The sequence below is a fragment of the Gossypium raimondii genome, chromosome 4, assembly GCF_025698545.1.
Source record: "Gossypium raimondii isolate GPD5lz chromosome 4, ASM2569854v1, whole genome shotgun sequence".
NCBI lineage: Eukaryota > Viridiplantae > Streptophyta > Magnoliopsida > Malvales > Malvaceae > Gossypium > Gossypium raimondii.
The window spans coordinates 20,164,862-20,186,174 of record NC_068568.1 but is presented as its reverse complement, the minus strand read 5'-3'; the positions used below and the strand labels follow the sequence as shown (position 1 = coordinate 20,186,174).

General features: G+C 32.5%; 1 long non-coding RNA gene across 7 annotated transcripts; it reads left to right on the top strand.

Annotated features, from left to right (window-relative positions):
- Window positions 1-5,103: 5,103 nt before the first annotated feature.
- LOC105766702 (uncharacterized) lies at window positions 5,104-8,566 on the top strand. 7 transcript variants are annotated; one of them, XR_008195153.1, is made up of 7 exons: window positions 5,104-5,297; window positions 5,628-5,827; window positions 5,947-6,435; window positions 7,096-7,257; window positions 7,697-7,786; window positions 7,863-7,931; window positions 8,213-8,566. It is a non-coding gene; the product is annotated as an uncharacterized LOC105766702 (long non-coding RNA). The 7 variants fall into 7 exon arrangements; XR_008195158.1 differs by having other exon boundaries at window positions 8,066-8,566; XR_008195154.1 differs by having other exon boundaries at window positions 7,863-8,566.
- Window positions 8,567-21,313: the final 12,747 nt, after the last annotated feature.

Here is a 21,313-nt window from a genome sequence, read left to right as displayed (position 1 = left end):
GAGATCCCTCAACTTTTTAGGGCCTCTAGTTTTTAAAAAATATATAAGTTTTGGAATTTTTATAATTATTTTGAATTTTAAAAATTATTTTGAATTTTTTTGTAATTTTTGTTGATAGAGAGACCAAATTGCTCATTTTCAAAATTGATAAGGACCAAAGGGGTGTTTACACCAATCTATTATTCGAATTGTTTGAGTTACTTGAATTGTAAAGTTCAATACAAAACTCGAATTACTTATTCAAGTTAATTTAAATAACTTGAATAACTCGATTCGATTAACTCGAAATTTATTTTTCATCAAATTGAATCGAGTTTTGCTTACGACTAATTGTTATATATAAATTTTAAAGGAAGTTTTGTGAGTAGTGCAAATGATACTTGACACCACATAACACAAGTCATATAAATTTGTTCTATTTGGAGTTAACAATAATTTGAAACAAATTTTAAATATTATGTTTATTGATATTTTGGATATATGTTTGTCCATCATTAAAAATTGATCCATGTGAAATAGAATATCTTGAATATTGGCTCGAATCAGATCAAGCAATCTGATCCATTGTTTTAAGGAGATAGGGTCAGATAACTTAAGAAACTTATTTTTAAGTGTAACACCCTATACCCGATCTGATTTACCGGATATGAATATAAGATGTCACCATACTTACATACTTAGCTAAATTTTTTCAATCTATGAAAAATTATACTGAATGTGTCTCTTATTTATTTAAAATCCTTTCTAAGATAATATGTTTGAATAATACATTTATCGTTTGTCACAAACTTTCAAAAGTAGAATAAAACCTTACAATAAAATGTTTGATAAAACGACATATTCCTAACATGTATTGCTATTTGTCATTTGAAAAAAAAAACATGTTTCTATAAGTGTCCCTTTGTATACATAATATCGCTCTGCGGTTATCCACATTAACGTATTCTTGGTTTGGTCCCCTCTGGCGAACTGGTTCAAACTTAAAAACCTGCATTTCAAAATAACATTCATAAGTTCAATGGAACTTAGTGAATCTCAACTAGTTTTACCTTTAAATGATGATGTTGGATTCCTCGACATAAAAATTATGGACCTCCTTTCAAATTTTGGAGAATACATTTCTGATTCTTGGCGAATAACAATACGCCTACCTCTACTCTTGAACACCCTATAGACGATCCATCTAACTGGTGGATTACAACTTTGCCCCATAGTCTGAATCCTATTTCACTACCCCCTTTAAAAATAGTAGTTGAATTTATTCCTCGAGGTAATATTCCTATAGGTACTAATATTTTATTATCTCTCCTAATGACTCTGGTGGTCACTAACACAATTCACACCAAATCTTCCAATTAACCCATACAAACATACTTACTCAAATGAATGTAAGATTTTGATCACCCAATAGAATTCCACATAGCTTGATACATAACATGAGGATTCCCAGGTTTGGTGGACTCTTACACCATCGTACCTCTAGATACACCTTCTTGGTGGATTACTAAGGTGGAGTACTCAGTCAGATACAATAATGAGGACTCTCTTAGTATCTAATTCCAAGACATTTACTGTAACAGCCTGATTCTGGGCCTAGTCGGAATAGTGGTTTTGAGACCACAAATCCGACTAGGGAAAATATAATTATTATTATATTTTATGGTCTAAAATTTCATGGAAAAATTTTGTGAAAATTTCGTTCGAAAATTTCGACGTTTGGGCACTCAATTTAGTCAAAAGGACTAAATTGTAAAAAAGTGCAAAAGTTGGGTTCTATATGTTAGAGGTGTCCAATTGCTATGAAACTTTAAATTGCAGGTCATTATGTGGTAATTATACCATTAGCTAATTGATGGACAAAAATGGGAATAGAATTAGTGAAATAGATTTTTTTTAAAGTAAGGGCATTTTAGTCATTTGGTAATAAAAAGAAATAAAATGAGAAAAAGATGGAAAAATGGTGTCATCTTCTCCATAGTTGCTGCCGAATTTTAAGGGAAACCATAGCTAGGGTTTCTTTGCTTTTTCAAGCTCATAGTAAGTGCATCCTAGCCCCGTTTTTAATGTTCTTCGCATTTTTGAGATCATCGTAGCTCGGTTTAGCTTATTCTACCATTAATTCATGTTAGGGTTCATATTTGGAAAAATACCCATAGGTGAAATGTGTTTATTTTGCTATTTTATGGTAGAATATGAAGCTAGAAATTATGTTAAACAACTTTTGCTAAGCGATTTTAAGTGAAAACGGGTAAATCGACATAATCGGTAAAAATATTTAATGTTCTTAAGTACATGTTAGAGTTAGAATTTGATATTTCCATAGAAGGAAAAAGTGTTCAGCATGTTGTAACACATAAGAATAAAAGTGAAATTTAATTTTCGAGCTTGGGGACAAAAATGTAATTATGCAAAAGTTTAGGGACAAAATCACAATTTTGAAAAAAGTTGAGTCGAAGCTTGTTTTAATAAATTTGAATGTTAAACAAGCTCAATTTTCTGTTATAGATCAAGAAAGACGAGAAGTCAACCTTAATCGGGGAAAGAGAAGATTGAGGATTAAATTCCAAAATCTTTACATTTTGTATCGAGGTAAGTTGTATGTAATTAATACATTGTTATAATTATTTTTGTTATATTTCGTGACAATATATGCGAAAGGGTTGGATATGAAATAGTTATATTAAAGTTAGAAATTTGAAATTGATAGTTGATTTGTTTAAAATCAGCTTGGTTTATGGATATACCAACTGCAAGTAATGGTTGAAGTGATTTAAATCGAATTATTAAATTGATTATGGAGTTGAGTGGAAAGATTGATATTATAATGGGCTATGGAGAAACTGTAAATTATTGGAAAGTAAGAATCTTTGTGGAACTGTCAGAATGGTAAAGATTTGAATAAGGTATCGATGAACACGTGTGTAGTACTGTGTGAAGGCTACTACGTGTATTGATAAATAATGGTCACATGTGTAGTACTAAGTGAAGGCTACAATGTGTACCGAAAAGCTTTGGTCACGTGTGTAGTACTGTGTGAAGGCTACTACGTGAATCGGTAAATGATGGTCACATGTGTAGTACTAAGTGAAGGCTACTATGTGTACTGAAAAGCTTTGGTCACGTGTGTAGTACTATGTGAAGGCTACTACGTGAACTGTAAAACTTGATCACGTATGTAGTACTATGTGAAGGCTACTACGTGAACCGTAAAACTTGATCACGTGTGTAGTACTATGTGAAGGCTACACTACACCAAACCAGGCTTTTAGCGGCATTTTTAGTGGCGTTTGGACAAAAAATGCCGCTAAAAATCGAGCATTAGCGGCGCTTTATGTAAGGCGCTTACAGGAAAGCGCCGCTAAAAATGAGCATTAGCGGCGATTTTGAAGAAGCGCCGCTAATGCTCAGGGCTTTAACGGCATTTTTGAAGAAGCGCCGCTAATGCTTAGGGCTTTAGCGGCGTTTTTGAAGAAGCGCCGCTAATGCTCAGGGATTTAGCGGCGTTTTTGAAGAAGCGACGCTAATGCTCAGGGCTTTAGCGGCGTTTTTGAAGAAGCGCCGCTAATGCTCAGGGATTTAGCGGCGTTTTTTGGAGAAGCGCCGAAAAAACATTTTATCTGTCTATTTACTATTTAATTTATTTATTTATATTAATTAAAATTCAATTTATTTTTAATTGAATATTTGTTAAAAATGGATAAATTTGAAATAATGAAACTTAGAAATAATTTGAAAAATATTTGTTAAATATTTGTTAAAAATGGAAAAATTAAAATACTATTATTTAAAATAATTTTAAAATTTTTGGGCACATGACTGATTGATTTTTAATTTATATATTAAATAATTTCATATGTAATTATAAAAGATATGATAGTATTAATTTTAAAATATTTAATTAATTATCATTATAGTTTAGGGTTTATGGTTTAAGGTATATGGTTAATTTAGGATTTAAGGCAGGTTTAGGAGTTACAATTTTAAGGTTTATAGATTATGGAATTAGGGATTATGGATTAAGGATTAGGGATTCTAGTTTAAGGGTTGTGATTTAGGGGTTCGAGGTTATGAGTTAGAGGTTAGAGATTAAGAGTTATAAATTTAGGGTTTATGGATTCGGTGTCAGGTTAGGGTTTAGGGTTTAGATTAATTAGTGTGTTTTAATTTATATTAAATAAGGTTTAGGGGTTAGGGTTTAGGGTATAGATTAATCAGTGTTTTTTAAGTTATATATTAAATAAGGTTTAAGGCTTTGTAGTTAGGGGTTGGGGGTTAGGGGTTAAGGGCTAATAATTTAGGGTTTAGAGATTCGGTGTCAGATTAAGGTTTAAGGTTTAGATTAATTAGTATTTTTTAATTTATATATTAATTAAGTTTTTATATAATTGTAAAAGAGGGGTTAGGGGTTTATGTTTTATGATTTAAGGTTTAAGAGATAGGGGTTAAGGGTTTAGGGTTTAGATTAATTGATGTTTTTAATTTATATATGAAATAATTTCTTATATAATTGTAAAAGAGATAATATTAATTTTAATATATTAAGATTATGATTATAGTTTAAATTATTTAAGAGATAATAGATAAACTTTATATATATTAAATGGTTTAGGATTTAAGGTTTACTTGAGATTTATAAATGATAAAATTTTATACAATCAATTAATGCTTTTGTTTTTAAAAATATTTAATCTAAACCATTTGATATATTTAAATATTAGGTTATAAAAAATTGATAAATAAATAATAAAAATAACAGATCGATATGGATAAGTAACTATCTATTTTAGATAGAACCAAATTATAACAAATAAAAATAAAATACAAAAACTAAAAATTATAATTTTATCTAATTCTTTTAAATATTACTTAAAATTTAAAAATTATTTATTTAAAATTTATATGAACGATACAATAATTTAATATAAAAATTGTAAAAAATACAGCCGTAAAATGTAAGAAATAACAAAAACGCCACAAAAAAGAGCAATAGTGGCGTTTTTTTTTCAAACGCCAGTAATATTTTTGTAAAACGACGTCGTTTTGTATTTATATATTTTTTTATCCCAAAATTTCAAATGAAATATATTTTTCCCCCTTCTTTTTCCCAAAACCGATTCCCCCCATCCTCAGAAATCTCTTCTTTTTTCCCCATTTTAATTTTCCCAAACCATTTCTACCCTACCCCGATTCCCTTTATTTTCCCCCCAATTTCCCCAAATTGGCAGCCCTCTGCATCTCCTCAAAGGGTACAGATTCATGGATACCCCACGCCACCACAATCTGCATTTCCTCAAACGGTACAGATTCATTTTCGACTATCTTTGCAAATATTTTTTGTTTGAACGAATAATCTTCAGAAAATGGATTTTAACGCGGAGGAGAAAGAGGAATTTGGATTCTCAAGAAACTATTTCTTAGCAAAAGAAATGGGCAGTTCTGAGAAGAAATCTGCTCGTAAACTCAGTGATCAGAACCGACACCATTTCAAGAAAAGAAAAACAGCGCCGTACCAAATCTAAGGCAAACAACCCCCCTTATAACTAAAAAGCTGTCATTTTTTCAACCAAATCCAAACCCTAAACTGCATCTCTCCCAATTTCTTCTTCACTTTTGAGTTTTTCTTGCAGGAGTTTATAGAGAGGTGAGACCAAGTAATTTTGGGTTACAACAGAGAAACCAAAGTAAAAAAATGGGTGGATATAGATGGGATCTTGGGTAACCGAGATTCGAAGCTAGGCAAATCAAGCATACCCAGGAGACGACAATGGGTTAAAAGAAGAGAAACATGGCTGGTTATACTTGGTGTCATCCTCCATGCCGTTTACATGTTAGTTATTTACTTATTTTAGCTTTATACTAAAAGGCTAAGTTTTTTAATGATTACTCATTTTTTAATGTTAGTGTAATTACTAATTGCTACGTCTTGGTAAAACCATATCATTGCAGTGGATGGTTTACGTGCTGATAAATTTTTCGAGCCAGATTTGGAAGGGAGTTTCAGAGCACCCTTTGCGTTAAACTCTTCGTTAACCGTCTTTACTTTCCAAGTTGATATATTTTTATGATTTTTTTTCTTATTAGCATGTAGCCTTTCATATTAAAAAGTAAATTTATAAAATCTTGTCTACTTTTTTAATGTGTAGTTTTCCCTCAATTGTTAAATTTAATCATGTGTTTACTTATATAGATATATATGATTTTAACAAATATCCAACTTTTGATTGTATTTTCTTTTTAATTGGAAATTTAAAAAATATATAAAAAATATGAAAATATTTTACTAATATGGTACACACTAGTACGAGCTTTATTTCCTAAAAGCTTAAGCAAATGTAAAAAAATCACTTCTCTTAACATCCGTGTATTATGTTCTTTGCAGAAATTCATATGTTGGCAATCTCTCTTTTCTATGAAATAGAGTAGAAGCTTAAGCAGGTGACTATGCTCAGTTTTCTTTTTCCTTTTACTTGATTCCTCTTTTTGACAAGTATGACTCTGCTAGTTCCTTGACCAGTGATCGGTAGAATAGTTAAATTAAATCATTTATACTCCAAAACATGATTATAGATGATTGTAAAAACCGACTAGGTCTTAATCTTTTACGAATCATTATACTTATGTTAATAACAACTGTGACCAATTATTGCACTGATGTCATAAACACATAAACATATTGGAGTGAATTAGGAACAAACCAGCCATAGTACCAAACCCTATGTTGTCAGTTGATTTGCTTTTAGAAAACCTGAACCTGCGAAGAGATAATCACTTAGGAATAGTTAAAAAAGACGCAAGTATTGAACTAGTGACTGGAACACATAGCCATATATGAATGAATTAGATTTAAATCGGTTTGATGCACATGATTTTTTAATTATATTTTTCATAATTCTAATTTGGCTTTTATTATTTTAAATCATACTAATTTTTAGATTATCTTAAGAGAACAATTAACATATTCTTCTAGATCTATTATTTATATAATCATATACATTTAAATTGTTAATTTTATGTGGTCATTTATTTTTTGGTAAACTTTATACCTTTGTTTATTTTTAATATAACTCAACCACTGTGATATGCATGTCAATGCAGTGTCGGGAGGCTTGTTCATATTGATTTTGGTTTCATCTTGGAAACATCACCTGGTGGAAATATGCGGTTCAAGAGTGCACATTTCAAGTTGAGCCATGAGATGACTCAATTACTAGACCCATCGGGAGTTATGAAAAGTGAAACCTGGGACAACTTTGTAAGGTGATTTCTTCTTTTCTCGATTTTATACTTCTATCTTATCTGCATACCTTTCATTTTATCTTTATTGTCCAAGTCATGTGAGTTTTTTCTTTGTCAAATGCTTGCAGCTTGTGGTTTGAGTTTTTTCATTTTATCTGCATACCTTTCATCTCATCTTATTTCTATATACAACGATGACATATTAAATGCTTATTAGTAAAAATCCACAAGATCATACATGCAGGCACTTGGATTTTGAAGCATAAACATTATTTTCTTATTAGATGCTTTCTCCTCATTCCCCTATCCCCTTTCCTTAAGAACTACTTGGTTTGTTTTATACATACATAGAAATCAAACTCAGATTCTTTGAAACAAGTTGCTAGAAGAAAAAGATGTATAAACACAGGTTATATTGGTAGTGTATATAATTCAGACTTATTGTAGTGCTTGTGTTCAGTTGCTGAGGAAATTGCAAGGTCAGGAGGGGGATATAGTGGGAGAAGAAGCATCAATGACACCAAATAAAATTTTTCAGCTCTTCACTCAGGTTTCTTTTTTACTTGAACTTGTACACACGCACATATCACCTTATGCAAAAGACACTCTAATAGCCCTTCTTTCAGATCATTGAGTCCCTTTCAGCTGTTCCATCCCCTGAACTTGCATTAAGGTTGTACCTGCAATGTGCTGAGGTAATCTTGAGTCTTGACTTAAACCAACTCTGCATAACAGTCATTGGTTAAATAGTGAATTGAACCCTGAAAATTATTTTAGATGATAACAAATTTTATTGAACTTCAAGAGATGCCATTTTTCTAATTGATAGTTGGGAAAGGGCATATTGAGATAAATAATGTTGCTCACGAGAGTGCAAGGTTTCTGATGGAACAGGTGCTTACAAGAATAAATAGAATTATTTGTGACATTCTTGGGCTGTTACCAATGTTCCATTAATTTATTATGTTGATTCCAGGCATTAGGGATCAATAATTTTATTTTAAGATGATGCGAAAGGGGTGCTATCATCATAAACCCTGATAGTGTGGCAGATGCTTTCCTTGCCAGCACCTTGCGTTACATTCAATTCCAAAAACAAAAAGGCGGTGTAGTGGGTGAGAAATTCAATTCCGTTAAACTGTAAATTGTTGAGTCATGTAAAGAAGTAATGCATGGCAGTTAGAGATGTAAATAGGCATTTATTCTGAATTTGGGTTTCATATTTGCTTGATTATATCTTTTATTAAACTGTAAATTATTGAGTCATGTAAATTGTATTATACCTTTTATTACCAAGATTTACTTGATTAAGAAAATGCATTATATTTTTATTACCTTGCAATGTGTATAATCATAGGCTTGTTCAACTAGTCATAACTTGAGTTCTAACTTTTGGATTTTAATTGTGTTATTAATTTATTATTTTAAATTATAAAACTAATTTCATTAATTTTTATATTTGATTTTAAAGTTAAAATTTTCATAGAAATTTTAATTTAAATAATATTTTTATCCTTAAAAGTATATTTAAAGTTCAAATTTAAAAATAAAATAAAATAAAATATTTATCATAAAAATAAATATTATTCAATTAAAATATATTTTTTCAAGATGTTTTTAGCGGCGTTTTTGCGAGAAGCGCCGTTAAAGGTTTATTCTTTAGCGGCGCTTGTGATACAATTGCCGCTAAAGATTATGGTCTTTAACGGCGTTTGTGGGAAAAGTGCCGCTAAAGGTCATGGAAAGCGCCACTAAAGTTCATGGTCTTTAGTAGCGTTAGTGGGAAAAGCGCCGCTAAAAGTCATAGTCTTTAGCGGCGCTTGTGGAAAAAGTGCCGCTAAAGGTCATGGTCTTTCGCGGCGAAAAGCGCCGTTAAAGTTCATGGTCTTTAGCGGCGTTTATTTCTAAAAACGCCGCTAAAGTTAGCGACGCTGTCATTAGCGGCGTTTTTTTCCTGCGCTTCTCAAAGCGCCGCAAATACTTTTAGCGACGCTAAAAAGTGCCGATACATGTCTAAAAAGCGCCGCTAAAAGCCTATTTTGGTGTAGTGCTACTACGTGTATTGAATGATAAAGTAACATGGGTAGTACTGTGTGAAAAACCCCAAATATTTGTTGTTATACCGACATGTTCAATGAGATATGAGTATGTGATTGGAACGTGATAAGTTGCGAAAGAGTGACTGAAGTGATGAAGTCTTGTATTGTGTTATGAAATAAATGGTTATAGTGTTATGTGAATGAGGAATGTTGGAATAGAATAGATTTGGACAGTGACAGTGATGTTAGTTTGAAAAATCACCAAATATTTTAGAAATTGTGTTAGTGGTTGAATAAGACATGAAATTAAATCTTAATGAGTCTATTTTCACATAAAATATAAATAATGGCCAAAGGAGTTATATATTTTGAGATATTGGAATTTTAGTGAGACAAGGTCTGAATGATTTCGAAATCCTCTGTTCTGAATTTGGAAAATCACTAAAAATTGTACAAAAATAATTATGTTTTGAGATTTACATTCTTAAATTTCTTATTGAACATATTTTCAAAAAAAAAAAAAGTGGGAACATCATTTGAACTCTGTACTAAGAGATAACTGACTTTTAGTGAATAGAGGTCAGAAGTGTCAAGCAGTGAAACAGGGGAATCTTTAGAGAATAAACTGTACTAATTGGCTGAACCAAAAATTATGAAAATTTTATGGTAATAAGGTATATGAGTCTAGTTTCAGGGAAAATTTATGGATCTTAATTTGGAGTTTTGTAGCTTCGGATAAAAATAATTTAGTGACTGTGAAACAGAGAAACAGTTTGCTGGAAATTGAATAGATAATAGATTTATGTGTGATAAAAATTATATTATATATAGTATCATGCTAGAAATTTATTTATCAATTACATACATACTTACTAAGCTATAAGCTTACTCTTCTTTATTTTTCCCTTGTTTTATAATGATATTAATCAGCTCGGGAATTGGACGGGGTCAGAACATAATTCACACTATCATCATCATCTTTTCGGTATTTTGCAACTAATACTTTGAAAAATGGCATGTATAGATGACTTAATGTAATGTGGTATAAATTTATATATATATGTATAAAATATTTTGGATTAAAATGCTGGTGTATATTAATTGATAAATTGTTTCCTTAAGCTATTAACAAAGTAATTAGAATGTTGTGGATAGATAAATTGCGTCTGAACATATAATTGTGTTTGGTTGAAATATTGAAGTTTTTTGAAATTGTGTTTCGAGAATTTGCAAGAGGAATTGAATGTTTAGGAAATGGGATTATGTCAAAATTTTTGTAAAAAATATATATTTCAGATCGTTTGATAACACTTCTTACTTTGTTTCGATGATGAATACGGGTAAGAGTGTTACATTTTAGTGGTATCAGAGCTATAATTAGCCGGTTCTCGGATTAGTATAATGTGTGTAAAAGTCTATCTAGACATGCCATAAATATATTGTGATAGTGTGATGATTTCTGACAATTTAAAATTTTGTTTTATATAGTAAATGGATCCTAACCGAAGTGTAGCAGATGATGTTGAGAGTAACGCACCAGTTCCCGTGCAAGGGACCGCGCTTGAAGAAAGTAGACATGAGACGCATAGTCAGGATGTGGCTCGGGAAGCCTTCCTTCATATGATGAATAATTGGTATACAGAATTTATTCGTGCAAATCCGAATGTTCAACCTCCTCCACCCCTTCCTATTCCTCAATCGGTTCCCGTAGCTCCACAAAATGTTGACTTGGTAAGATCAAGTAAACCTCCCGTTGACAAAATCCGAAAGCATGGGCTGAAGATTTCAGAGCTAATATAGATGATGATCCGCAGAAGGCGGAGTTTTGGCTCGAAAATTCCATTCGGGTATTGATGAATTATCTTGTACTCCCGAAGAATGTTTAAAGTGTACAATATCTTTGTTAAAAGACTCAGCGTATCGTTGGTGGAAAACATTGGTATCTGTGGTTCTGAAAGAAAGGGTTACATGGGACTTCTTCCAAGATGAATTCAGAAAAAAATACATAAGCCAACGATTCATCAATCAAAAATGCAAGGAATTTCTCGAGTTGAAGCAGGGCCGAATGTCTGTGGCAGAGTATGAAAGAAAGTTTGTTAGATTGAGTAAATATGTCCAAGAATGTGTACCCAAAGAAGCTGCTATGTGTAAAAGTTTTGAAGATGGTTTAAATGAAGACATTAGGATATTTGTTGGAATGTTGGAACTGAAGGAATTTGTGGTATTGGTTGATCGAGCTTGTAAGGCTGAAGAATTGAATAAAGAAAAGAGAAAAGCTGCGATGGAGGCTCAAGATACAAAAAGCGGCCCATGAGTAAACCATTTCAAACTCAGTCAAAGAAGTCTAAAGAGATGAATCCTCGAGTGATTGTATTTGGGTCCCGAAGCTCAAGCTACGTCGGTATCAAGTGTGGGTAGCGTGAAACCTAGTAAACCAGAGTGTCAGCATTGTGGTAGGCAACATCCTGATGAATGCTGGTTAATTAGCTGAGCTTGTTTCAAGTGTGGTTCTCGAAAACATTATATTAAAGATTGCCCTGAGAAAATTGAAGAAGAAAATTTTAGAATGTTAGATCGAGTGATATTGTCAGCAGAGGTAGACCACCGACAAACACCGGAACTAGCGATAGTGGTAAAAGTGTAATATAGGGTACAGCTACAAGACCAGAACCTCGAACACTTGTCAGAGCTTATGCCATACGTGCTCGTGAGGATGCATCATCTCCCAATGTGATTACTGGTACATTCTCTCTCTATGATATTGATGTTGTTGCTTTGATTGACCCTGGGTCTACTCATTCATATGTATGTGTGAATTTAGTATCAAATAAAAATTTTCCTGTTGAAAACACTGAATTTGTGGTAAAAGTATCAAACCCTTTAGGCAAATATGTTTTAGTCGATAAGGTTTGCAAGAATTGTCCTTTGATGATTCAAGGTCACTGTTTCCCGGCTAATTTGATGTTGTTACCATTTGATGAGTTTGATGTTATTTTGGGGATGGATTGGTTGATATTGCATGATGCCAAGGTAAATTGTAAATAGAAAATCCTTCAATTGAAGTGTGAAAATGGTGAAATTCTTCGGGTTGAAGCAGAGGAGTTAAAAAATTACCTATGGTGATCTCGTTCATGTCTGCTCAGAAGTACATGAGAAAAAGATGTGAAGCTTATCTTTCTTATGTGTTGAATACTGGTATAACTGGGTCGAAGCTTGAATCAGTGACGGTAGTCTGTGAATTTCCAGATGTATTTCCAGAGGAACTGCCTGGGTTACCTCCGATTAGAGAAGTTGAGTTTGCTATTGACTTGTTACGTGGTACTGCATCGATTTCTATTACTCCGTATCGGATGGCTCTGACTGAATTAAAAGAATTAAAAGTTCAGTTGCAAGAATTGACGGATAAAGGATTTGTGACACCGAGTTTTTCTCTCTAGGGTGCTCCTGTATTATTTGTGAAGAAGAAAGACGGCTCTATGAGACTTTGTATTGATTATCGTCAGCTCAACAAAGTGACTATAAAGAACAAGTATCCCTTGTCGAGAATTGATGATTTGTTTGACCAACTAAAAGGTGCAACAGTGTTTTCAAAGATTGATCTGAGATCCGGTTACTATCAGTTGAGATTTAGGGAGTCAGATGTGCCAAAGACTGCTTTCAGAACGAGGTATGGACACTACGAATTTCTGGTAATGCATTTTGGTTTAACTAATGCTCCGGCTATTTTTATGGATTTGATGAACCGAATTTTCCGACCGTATCTGGATAAGTTCGTGGTGGTGTTCATAGATGATATTTTAATTTATTCTCGGGATGAATCTGAGCATGCCGAACATTTGAGAATTGTGTTGCAGGTTTTGAGAGAGAAGAAATTGTATGCTAAATTCAAAAAAAATGAGTTTTGGCTTTGTGAGGTCGGATTCTTTAGACATATAGTTTCAAGCGAGGGTATTCGAGTTGATCCAAGCAAAATCTCAACAATTTTTGATTGGGAACCACCAAAGAATGTGTCTGAAGTTAGAAGCTTTCTGGGCTTAGCCGGGTATTACAGATATTTTGTCAAGGGATTCTCGATGATTGCTTCTCCTATGACTAAGTTACTGCAAAAGAATGTCAAGTTTGAATTGACCGATAAATGTCAACAAAGTTTTGAGAAACTAAAGGCATTATTGACTGAGGTGCCAGTGTTGGTACAACCTGAGTCAGGGAAAGAGTTTATAATTTACAGTGATGCATCGTTGAATGGTTTGGGGTGTGTGTTAACGCAAGAGGTCAAAGTAATAGCTTATGCTTCGAGACAGCTGAAACCGCATGAGAAAAATTATTCGACGCATGATTTAGAATTGGTTGCCATTGTTTTTGCTTTAAAAATTTGGCGTCATTATTTGTATGGTGAGAAATGCCGAATCTTCACTGATCATAAAATTTTGAAGTATTTAATGAATAAAAAAGACCTGAACTTACGACAACGAAGGTGGCTCGAACTAATAAAAGACTATGAGCTAGTGATTGACTATCACCCCGGGAAAGCTAATGTGGTTGCTGATGCCTTGAGCAGAAAGTCTTTATTTGCTTTGAGAGCTATGAGTACGAGATTAACTTTATCTGATGATGGTTCAATTTTGGCTGAATTGAGGGCTAGACCGTTATTCCTTCAGCAAATTTGGGAAGCCCAAAACAATGACAGTGTATTACAAGCCAGGAGAGATCAGTGTGAATCAGGTGTTATTCAGATTTTCGAATTAGATCAGATGATTGTCTGATGTTCCGAGATAGAATATGTGTACCAAAAAATGATGAGTTGATTCAGACCATTTTATGTGAGGCACACAGTGGTGATTTGTCAGTTCATCCAGGTAGTGTGAAAATGTATAATGATTTGAAGAAATTGTATTAGTGGTCAGGCATGAAAAAGGATATCTCAGAATTTGTATCAAAGTGTTTAATTTGCGAACAAGTGAAAGCTGAGAATCAAGTACCATCGGGTTTACTTCAACCAGTAATGATTCCAGAATGGAAACGGGACAGCATTACGATGGATTTTGTGACGGGATTGCCTTTGACTCCAAGGAAGAAGGATGCTATTTGGGTAATCGTTGATAGATTGACAAAGTCGGCTCATTTTATACTGGTACGCATTGATTACTCACTTGACAAGTTGGCGGAGTTATATGTTGCAGAAATTGTAGATTGCACGGGGTGCCTGAGTTCATTATATCGGATAGAGATCCGAGGTTCACTTCGAGGTTTTAGATAAAGTTACAAGAGGCCCTGGGTACAAAATTGAACTTTAGTACTGCGTTCTATCCGCAAACTGACGGGCAATCTGAAAGAGTGATTCAAGTTCTTGAAGACATGCTCCGGTGTTGTATTTTAGAATTTGAAGGCAGTTGGGAGAAATATCTACTATTAGTTGAATTTGCTTACAACAATAGCTATCAGTCGAGTACACGAATGACACCGTACGAAGCATTATATGGACGTAAGTGTAGAACACCTTTGTATTGGACTGAGCTCAGTGAGAACCAGATTCACAGAGTTAACTTGGTGAAAGAAATTGAAGAAAAGGTGAAAGTAATTCGTGACTGTTTAAAGGCTGCTTCAGATCGACAAAAGTCTTATGCGGATTTAAAGAGAAAAGAAATTGAATTTCAAGTGGGTGATAAAGTGTTTTTAAAAGTATCTCCATGGAAGAAGATTTTGAGATTTGGCCGTAAAGGCAAATTGAGTCCACGTTTTATTAGACCGTGTGAAGTTATTGAAAGGATTGGACCCGTAGCTTATCTGCTAGCCTTGCCAGCAGAGTTGGAAAGAATACATAATTTATTTCATGTATCGATGTTGCGACGCTATCATTCGGATCCTTCACATATAGTTTCTCCTACAGAGATTGAAATTCGACCAGATATGACTTATGAGGAGGAACCGATAAAGATTTTGGCTCGAGAGGTCAAACAATTAAGGAATAAGAGTGTAGCCTTAGTAAAAGTGTTGTAGCAAAAACATGGAATGGAAGAAGCCACGTGGGAACAGGAGGAAGTTATGAGGAAACAATACCCAAACCTCTTTTCCGATAAGATTTTCAAGGACAAAAATCCCTAAGGGGAGAGAATTGTAACAGCTCGATTTTAGGCCTAGTCGGAACAGTGGTTTCGAGACCACAAATCTGACGAGGGAAAATATAATTATTATTATATTTTTATGGTCTACAATTTAACGGAAAAATTTTGTGAAAATTTTGTTCGAAAATTTCGACGTTTGGGCACTCAATTTAGTCAAAAGGACTAAATTGTAAAAAGTGCAAAAGTTGGATTCTATATGTTAGAGGTGTCCAATTGCTATGAAACATTAAATTGGAGGTCCTTATGTGTTAATTAGACCATTAGTTAATTGATGGACAAAATGGGCATAGAATTAGTGAAATAGATTTTTTTAAGTAAGGGCATTTTAGTCATTTGGTAATAAAAAGAAATAAAATGAGAAAAAGATGGCAAAATGGTGTCATCTTCTCCATAGTTTCTGCCGAATTTTAAGGGACACCATAGCTAGGGTTTCTTTGCTTTTTCAAGCTCATAGTAAGTGCATCCTAGCCCCGTTTTTAATGTTCTTCGCATTTTTTAGATCCTCGTAGCTTGATTTAGCTTATTCTACCATTAATTCATGTTAGGGTTCATATTTGGAAAAATACCCATAGGTGAAATGTTTTTATTTTTCTTTTTTATGGTAGAATATGAAGCTAGGAATTATGTTAAACAACTTTTGCTAAGCGATTTTAAGTGAAAACGGGTAAATCGACATAATCGATAAAAATATTTAATGTTCATAAGTACATGTTAGAGTGAGAATTTGATATTGCCATAGAAGGAAAAAGTGTTCAGCATGTTGTAAAACATAAGAATAAGAGTGAAATTTAATTTTCGAGCTTGGGGACAATTAATGTAATTATGCAAAAGTTTAGGGATAAAATTGTAATTTTGACAAAAGTTGAGTCGAAGCTTGTTTTAATATATGTGAATGTTAAACAAGCTCAATTTTTTGTTATAGATCAAGAAATACGAGAAGTCAACCTTAATTGGGGAAAAGAGAAGATTGGGGATTAAATTCCAAAATCTTTACATTTTGTATCGAGGTAAGTTGTATGTAATTAATACATTGTTATAATTATTTTTGTTATATTTCGTGACAATATATGCGAAAGGGTTGGATATGAAATAGTTATATTAAAGTTAGAAATTTGAAATTGATAGTTAATTTGTTTAAAATCAGCTTGGTTTATGGATATACCAACTGCAAGTAATGGTTGAAGTGATTTAAATCGAATTATTAAATTGGGTATGGAGTTGAGTGTAAAGATTGATATTATAATGGGCTATGGAGAAATTGTAAATTATTGGAAAGTAAGAATCTTTGTGGAATTGTCGGAATGGTAAAGATTTGAATAAGGTATCGATGAACACGTGTGTACTACTGTGTGAAGGCTACAATGTGTACCGAGAAGCTTTGGTCACGTGTGTAGTATTGTGTGAAGGCTACGACGTGAATCGATAAATGATGGTCACATGTGTTGTACTAAGTGAAGGCTACTATGTGTACCGAAAAGCTTTGGTCACGTATGTAGTACTATGTGAAGACTACTACGTGAACCGTAAAACTTGATCACATATGTAGTATTATGTGAAGGCTACTACGTGAATCGTAAAACTTGATCATGTGTGTAGTACTATATGATGGCTACTACGTGTATCGAATGATAAAAGTAACATGGGTAGTACTGTGTGAAAAACCCTAAATATTTGTTGTTATACCGACATGTTCAATGAGATATGAGTATGTGATTGGAACGTGATAAGTTGCGAAAGGGTGACTGAAGTGATGAAGTCTTGTATTGTGTTATGAAATAAATGGTTATAGTGGTATGTGAATGAGGAATGTTGGAATAGAATAGATTTGGACAGTGACAGTGATGTTATTTTGAAAAATCACCAAATATTTTAGAAATTGTGTTAGTGGTTGAATAAAACATGAAATTAAATCTTAATGAGTCTATTTTCACATAAAATAGAAAGAATGGCCAAAGGAGTTATATATTTTGAGATATTGGAATTTTAGTGAGACAAGGTCTGAATGATTTCGAAATCCTCTGTTCTGAATTTGGAAAACCACTAAAAATTGTACAAAAATAATTATGTTTTGAAATTTACATTCTTAAATTTCTTATTGAATATATTTTCAAAAAAAATAAGTGGGAACATCATTTGAACTCTGTACTAAGAGAAAACTAACTTTTAGTGAAGAGAGGTCAGAAGTGTCAAGCAGTGAAACAGGGGAATCTTTAGAGAATAAATTGTACTAATTGGCTGAACAAAAAATTATGAAAACTTTATGGTTAGAAGGTACATGAGTTTAGTTTCATAAAAATTTATGGATCTTAATTTGGAGTTTCGTAGATCCAGATAAAAATAATTTCGTGACTGTGAAACGAGAAACAGTTTGTTGGAAATTGAATAGATAATAGATTTATGTGTGATAAAAATTATATTATATATGGTATCATGCTAGAAATTTATTTATCAATTAAATACATACGTACTAAGCTATAAACTTACTCTTCTTTATTTTTCCCTTGTTTTATAGTGATATTAATCAGCTCGGGAATTGGACGGGGTCAAAACATTGTCCACACTATCATCATCATCTTTTCAGTATTTTGCAACCAATACTTTGAAAAATGGCATGTATAGATGACTTAATGTAATGTGGTATAAATTTATATATATGTATAAAATATTTTGGTTTAAAATGCTGGTGTATATTAATTGATAAATTGTTTCCTTAAGCTATTAACAAAGTAATTAGAATGTTGTGGATAGATAAATTGCGTCTGAACATATAACTGTATTTGGTTGAAATATTGAAGTTGTTTGAAATTGTGTTTCGAGAATTTGCAGCAGGAATTGAATGTTTATGAAAAGGAATTATGTCAAAATTTTTGTAAAAAAAATATTTCAGATTGTTTGATAACATTTCTTACTTTGTTTCGATGATGAATACGGGTAAGAGGTGTTACATTTAGGGTCTACGAAATTCATCATACAGTCTTTCCATACAATATGACACAAGGGCTTTTCGTAAGATTAGCCACAAAGGCTTTTCATAAGAATAGCCACAAAAGCTTTCTAGACAATACGCCACAAAGGCTTTCCTTAAGATTAGTCACAAAGGCTTTCCAGAGAATACACTACAAAGACTTTCCAAACAATACGCCACAAAGTCTTTTCATAAGATTAGCCACAAAAGCTTTCTAGATAATTCGTTTTTACTGTCCCGACGAACCATCTTTGTGGATGCCATTGAGCTTTCTCCCACATGGTCTTATACCTTCACACCTTGTTGGAGTATTATCATATGATGCCATAACCATAGACTTTCCACAAATTTATTCAGTCATCTGTCAGTCCGGTTAGCGTTATAGCTGCCCTACCGAAGGCTACACAATAAATTTTTATTTTCACAATTATCTGCCTATCCGGTCAGCAATATACTTACCCTACTGGAGGCTACACAAACGAATTTCTTTCTCACCTTTTTACATAACCTAGATTTTTCTGGTACTAAAATCATATGACGAAAGTATTAGGCAATGACCACACACAGCCAGCAACAACATCTTATATCACAAAACATCATATTATGTTGCACATTGTTCACCTCATTTACATATTTGTAGATACCTCTCATAAAATACACATACACATAATTACATGACATACAGGAGTTAGGTTTAGAGACTCACCTTTACCTCGGCTCAAAACACTTGTTTCAATTATCATTCTCGATCCAACAATAGAAATTGCTTAAAAGATCATAAAACTTCTATTAAAACCCTATTACCGATAGGTTACTAATATTCCATCTATACACGACCCTCATGTAGGGTCTTTTACTCAAAACATATCATTCTCACATCTTTACGCATCTCTACTCCTTACTGTCATAACATGCAGAGCTATCGAACTCACCAGAAGGTTGAATCATCCCTTTATTAAATGAGATCTTAGTTTGATCTTAAAGAAGAAGAATAGAATGTTGAAGTTAAAAGAAGAATCTGATCATTAAACAGAAAGAAAAACCATATGAAATGTTTCCCTTCCTATAAATATACTCACGATCCCCTTGATTTCCCTACCAAATCCAGGGTAGGTAAAAGAAAATTCGGTGAAGATTTACCATACTTTTAACCAGTCATGGGGAGGGTCAAATCAATCTAATTGGCTTTGTTGAGAAATGGTCAACCATTTTGCTTGTGGTGATTTGTTTACTTGACTTGTTTTAGTGTACAAGCAATATTTCACACATCTTGCTACTCTGCTCTTTACTCTAATTTTAGCTTTTGTTGCCGCAGAATCCCAACAACTCTCAACTAAACCCAATACATAATCCAATTGAATAGTATTCATGCAAATCGGGCATACCATATCTTGGCGGTGACTCATGTTTGGTGTGACTCACATCAGTATGCGCCAACACTTTAACTTGCCATCAGGCCAACAAAATGGTTATGTTACCACTGCGGGCCCAACATTTTACATACCTACCTTACTCATCTTTTCAGATTCACTGATTATTTTCAAGGTGTGACATGAAGATCAATGATTTATGCTAAACTTAATGAGGATATTGCCAATGCTCCTTTAGTTGCTAATTTGATGGGGAGATTGGTTGCTATTAGTCTAGTATGTTAGCAACTCGAAAATGTATATATTAAGAAAGCTTGCATAGGTTTTGTACTAAGGTTTTATCACTTAATCAGTGCACGAGGGATTCATTATTGTGAGTATATATTGTAAATAAACAAGTGAGTCGCGGAAAACTTAGAGTAGTGTGATCTAGATCTTAGGTGCAAAAGTGCGGTTGCTATACCAGGGTGCAATAGAACTTAAATCACTGTTTGTGAAGGTTAAAAGATAGTGAATTATCTCTTTTGGTAAGGTTTGTAGACGTAAGAAAATTCAATTACGTAAACAAATCCATTGTGTTCATTGTTGTTCTCTTGCAATACCACTACTCTTATACTACCAACTCTGTTCTTTCATAAATTAAAATGAATTTATATGTATCTATTTTTAAATTTTCTTTATAAATTAGAACTGTTCAGTTTATTCATTGGCGGATCCTAGGACTAAATTTTTTAGGTAATATAATTTTTTAAAAAAAATAGGAGTTTAATGAGAATTTTAAAAAATAAATTAAGTGTCTAATTAAAATTTGTGAAAGATTAATAAAAATTTTAAAATTTTGAAGGGCTTAAATAAATTTTTTTCCAAAACTTCAAGATAAAAACAAAATTTTCCAAAAACTTTAAGAAATAAAAGAAAAATCAAAATTTCTGAAATCCGCATCAAAATTTATTGATGATAAAAGAGTATAAAAGATTGAATGTAGAATTAAAATAGTGCCGAAATATATTGATGGATTGATAAAAAAGAAATATAGAAACGGAATACTAGCATAGCATTTTCAAACTTTAACACGATGAAAATCTCATCCTTAGACGTCAAATAAAATGTTAGATCGTCACATTCACAGTTTACATCATAGAAACGGAATACTAGCACATTGCTCTTGTAGTTGAAAGTTGAAAAAAGTGGTAGAAAAATATGATTTGTTAATATGTAGTGTTTTTATTGTTGTCAAAAATTGTAATGAGGAATTAAAATGTTTATTTTAAACATAATTTTGAAAAAATTAAATTAAATTACTTGTTAAATATAATAAATTTATATACCAAGAATAATCCTATTATTATTTTTTATTATTGCAAAACTAAATTTCTCAACTAAATTTGGTGGGAATATTGTATCTTACAATTTTAAATATTTTGTACTTAAAGTAAATTAAAAAAGAAAATACTTGAATATTGAATATAAACATTACAATTTTGGTAACCTTCGTTTGGGCAAATAAGCACTTTTATACAATAATTTATTTACAAACACATCTTGTGGTGCAAAAGTGCTTTTGCACTTGGAAACGAAGGA